Raw genomic sequence first — 5639 nt, 5'->3', positions numbered from 1 at the left:
TTGAACCGTCACATACTTTCGTAGTAATGAAGCTCTCACACTTGAGTTCCCAAAGACAACTCAAATCCACTACACTAAGTTAGTATATTGCATTCTGTGTTTCTTGCAGGAACCTCTCCTTTATGAACTAAACGTTCATAAACTAAATTGAACCTGTAGTTTCAAATTTAGTGCCTTTGAAACCCGAAGATTTCATAAAACAATACACCCATGAAAACCCGACGTTTTTCATGAAAACCATGTCTTAGAACTCGAATGTTCTAACTTTGATGCTTATGGATGATTCATTCCCATAACACCAATCACAATCTTGTTGCCTCAAATTCAGTGGATTGTCGAACCGTCACAAGTTTGATTTTCCTGATTTGGACGTTTTCTAATAGAAACCACTTTAGGTGGGGTACAAGACGTGAATCTCCACTTGACTATCAAGAAGCTGAGAAACCATTGATGCTAACAATGGCAAGGAAGAGTTGAATAAGCCTCCGTCATAATCTTCATTCGAAGACTTATGCTCAAAGCATTACAAATGGAAATACTTCCCGAACGAGGATTCCATGGCTCTTTGGCTCGCTTCTATAGACCGTCTAATCATGAAAGAAATTGCCCGAAGCAAACCATGATTACGTCCATGAATGAGTACAATTCTGAATTTTATAAATCCGATCGAATCTTGACTGGAGAATACTTTTCTCGTCATTCCATGTTTCTAACTCGCTCCTGAAGCAGCAGTGTAGAAAGTGGAAATTTACCAAATTCACGGATCTGATTACTACCACAAACGTGAGACAAAAGGTATGGACCTAGTTCGGCTGGAGTCTACCGAATAGCTCGACCCAGTTCAGTCAAAACCTAACCAAATGGTGATGCACTGCTTCGGCAGGGAGACACTGAATGGCATATTCTTTCACAATACAATTTTGAGTTTATGTTCACAAACATATAGTATAATCAGGGCTTACCAAGGTGTGGCATCATGCCCGAAGCATGATCCTTGGTACATAAGACCTAAAACTTCAAGAATAAGGGACAATATTCTCGAACCTCAACCTTGCAAGAATCTACTCCTGTCTTGATGGAATAGATCATTGGTTATGCACCTGTTCGTGCCCCTACCAATGTTGTTGAGGAGTACCATTCTAGTAGTCAATATGTGAGATTGATTTTGCTCCACCGAACATCATTAGCAGAGCAAAATTTCGACATGGATGGCCTTATTGGCCAAATCCCCTTAGTAAATTTACTTTGTGAACATTTTTCCATGTTCTTGGATTCAAGTTTGGTGTATGTTTTACTTATGGATAATCTTATTGATATTGTCCTCGAATATGAGTTAATTGAATCATGTTTCTTAATACATGTGACTGATTCAATTAAACACGTGATTAGGTAGGAATGTGAGAAAGTTAGTTGTCTGGATGAATGCGTACTACCCACACTAACTTTACACCTAAATCACATCTCTAACAACGACTTCAGGTCTATCCAACCTGATTAAGAGCATTGGCACGCTCCTCGTTGTATGAATGATACTGAATTATCATTTAAGGGACCTTAAATTCTTCCTGACGTTGAGTTTTTAAGGATATTCGAGATGACAATGATCATAAATGAAACCACTGAAGGAAATAGAGTGAAATATCTTTGCACCACCTCCAAAAATGAGCCTGAAGCTTTGATTTGGGGCCAATGGGTTGTCTCCCAACTGGGAATACACCACATGTGGCCGGCTTATAGCTTGGTGATTGAGCAGTTTACTTGCTTTGGCATGACCTTTTGGGACACTTAGGTCGAACAATGATGCTACAACGCATCTCCTTATCTGAAGTAAGGATTTTGTGCCTACAAGCACACTTTGCCAATCTTGCTCATTAGGGAAATTGATTTTCTATATCATTTCTTGCAAAGATACGACACGACTCCATTTTCGCAGTGGATTCAAAGGAATATACATGGACTAATCCAACCAAAATGCGGACCATATAAATATTTATGGTTTTGGTTGATGAATCAATAAACTGGTAACATGTTTGTCCACACACATTACTGCTAAACCTCTTGGCCGATTAAGGGTTCACCACCCTACTTATCCTTTAAGGTCTGGAAGACTGGATAATGCCAGAGAGTTTATATCGACGGTTTTCGATAAAGTATTGCATGTCATTTTGGGTTTTTAATTGAACATCGCATTCCCATGTTCATCCCAAATAGCCTAGCCTAGCGATCATAAAGCGCAACTTAAATGATCGCCCGAATTTTGGTAAACGTACCAAGTTTTCGGTCTTTGCCTAGGGCTATGCAATCTTGCACGTAGCTATGTTGGTCCGCCTTAAGGCCCATTGCCACCCAACTTATATGACGTTACAGTTGGTTACTAGGTACGAACCTGACGACTTTCGTATTTACGCATTTGGGTGCGCATTCCATGTGCCAAGTTACGCCGCCGCAACATACCACTATAGGTCCTCAAAGAATGATGTGTATCTTTTGTCGATCATGATTCTCCTTCACACTAGCTCTCTTCAAGCCCTTGCACACGATCTCTTTACCGTTTATTTGCGGGTTGTCACTTTAATGAGACAGTCTTCCCGCCGTTAGAGGGAGATAAGAATGTCAATGTTCTTGTAGAATGGCATGAATTTGCATGGATGTTGCCCACTATGTCTCATCTCGATCCCCATACCGCACAAGTGTAATAAGTAAGTGCGACGAATTCTAGATTTCAGAATGTTGCTCCAAACGCATTCTTCTGATCTAGCTAAAGTGACGAGATCATATACCAGCTGCAAACATGCCTGCAAGGATAGACGTACTTAACGGACATCGAGTCAACATCCCTGGAGGGTGTGCCGCCCATGTTGGAATGTTTGGACGCCCCTGTTGGACGGTCCAGTACACCGACGGATAGCCAATCAATATGTCTTGGCCTGGAGCACAACATATCATTCGGTTCGTAGGATTCACTTCCCTGGAAGAGGAAGACATAGCACAACAATGAATCTAAACTCGTTCGCTGTCTCAAATCATTTCCATCTCATGAGATTAATCCGGATTACTCCCGAGACTTGAAGTTCTTGGTCCAGTATACTAGTTTGGATGAGAAAATTGAATTGAAATGAGGTTATCATCGATGATGTTTTCACTTATATGGTAGCTATCGACATAAATGAAAAACGACGATATCGAACCGTGTTCCGTTGATTAAGTGACAACGTAGAACTGATTGGACAACTAAAGTTACAATCCAGGTCAAATTCCTTACCAAAGTGTGTATTGGACCTGTCGTTCCTACACTGCCCAAGGTAACCCTGTTGAGTTACAAGTGGGAAAGGAAACGTTATGAGATGAATGAAATAGTGCGATATGATGCACGCCTTACGGCGTAAGGTTTCTCTCAAAACTTCCTGTGATTGATAGCAGCATTATGAAATGTGGTTAGTATTTCTCCATAGAGATATAAATACAGAGATTTACGTGTAAGTTCCTGAAGAATTACATGGACTGGTTCAAATAGTTCCAAACCATGGAACACCCTGTTAACTCGTTTTGAGGCGTTCACTTATGGATTGAAAATTTTGACGGATGTGGTATACCAGTCTAAGTGATTATTTGATCAGTCAAGGATATGAATTATGCCCTTGCGTGTTAAACTATGAAGTCTTATTCCAAATTGCTAGAGTTAGAGTTTATGTCGTTAACATGAATCTCACTAAAACTCTAGAAGAGCTTGAGAAAACTGCCTCGCATCTGAAGATGGAATTTGAGATGAAGGATCTTGGGAAAACTCGTTTATGCCTTGACTTGAAGTTGAAGCATTGTTCTAACGGTATTTTGGTCTACCAGTCGAACTACACCCGGAATGTGTCACATTTAAGTATACCCATGATTGTCCATACGTTATATGCAAATGAGACTCTTGAAGAGTTTATGGAATCCGAAATTCCATATCTAAACGTTCAACTTTGCGCTTCGTTGTACTTAGCTCATTGTATTTAGACAGGACATCTCCTTCGCTGTCGATCTTGGTAAAGATGCAGCACCGCGCCTACACGCAACCACTGAATTGGTATTAAAGACGTACCCTGAAGGTTTTACGTGGGCAAATCCCAATGCATCTTGAGCGGATCTAACCCCCCTGATCCTCGAAATTATGCTTACCTTGTTTGTTATGCTGACGCTGGTTACTTATCAAACCAGCACAAGGCAAAATCTCCGAATGGTTATGTCTTTATCGTTAGGGATATCGCAATATCTTTGAGGTCCACGATATGACCCTAGTTGCGAAATCTTCGAATCGTTCCAAGACTCACCTTACTTCACTATGCCACAAGTAGGACATGGTTAGGAGTTCTTGTTGAGCATATTCGAAGTACTTGCTATATTTTCATCCATCGTTGAGTCCCAACGACGATCCATGAAGATTATGCCACATGTATCAACCCGACTAAGCCATGATACATCAACAAAGTCAGCATCAGCAAAGCATCAGCAAAGCATGATACATATTGCGTCTACATCTTGCGTCTACATATTGCGTCTACATATACATCAGCAAAGCATCAGGAGATTGAAGTCATGCAAACCGATCCCAGACAACCTTGCCGACCTCTACACGATGTCACTGCCGAAGTCAAAACTTCCAGAAGCTTGTTCGAGGAATTGGTATGCCTAACTACTCATATGCAATGCTTGTAGTTCTCATTTAGAAGTTATGTCAAACTCAGGGGGAGTATCCAGAAGTATACTCACTTGATCTTAATGTACTCTTTTTCCCTACGATTAGGAGCATTTTTCCCACTGGGTTTTTGCTACCTAACTAGGTTTTAACGAGACACCCATCCTGGGCTGATCATACCCTTGAAAGCTCTTCTACTTGCGTCCAAAAGACGTATAGTTTTGAGTTAATGCAACTTCTCACTTTTCTCCTTAGACTATGGGTTTTTCTCCCACATTGGGTTTTACCATAGCGAGATTTTGTGAGGTTTACTTTTTATGCATTCTTCAGTTGATTTGAGACTCACATTTGCCCATTATGCCGACGACTTCATCAACTATACTTACTTCATCAATGAAGACTTGATGCGCCATTTACTTGAGTATTTACACACTCAAGGAGGAGTGTTGCAGTCCTATTTAGAATAGGAATGTGATTGTGTAAATCCTAGGAAATATGGGAATGTATCTTATATTCCTATTAGGATTTGATTACCTATTAAATGTTGTAATCCTAAAGGGAAAGGTTTTACCCTTCCTACTACTATAAATAAAGGCACAATGGGGTGAGATATCACACACCTACAATTACACATCTCTCTATTCTTCTCTCTATTGCCGCACCCCCTCTCTCTCTAAGGCCTCCATAATTGTTCAGTAAATTATGCCTACAACAAATTACACATTTTTTTTTAATTTTCAGTTTTTTGAGTTTTCAAAATTTGGTCATGTGTTTTACATTTTTTTAACTGAAAATTACCAAATAATATTTCAAGTTCAATTTTCAAAAATTAAAAATAATAGTGTCACCAAACTGTCCATATCATACTTTGAATTTACTTCATTAAAAAATAAAAAATAAAACTTCCAATTTACAAATATCAACCGCATTTCACTCATATTTTACTTCAACGTTTAACGATGTG

Source organism: Malus sylvestris, chromosome 5, assembly GCF_916048215.2.
Source record: "Malus sylvestris chromosome 5, drMalSylv7.2, whole genome shotgun sequence".
In the NCBI taxonomy this organism is placed as follows: domain Eukaryota; kingdom Viridiplantae; phylum Streptophyta; class Magnoliopsida; order Rosales; family Rosaceae; genus Malus; species Malus sylvestris.
Note: the sequence above shows the minus strand (reverse complement) of the source record.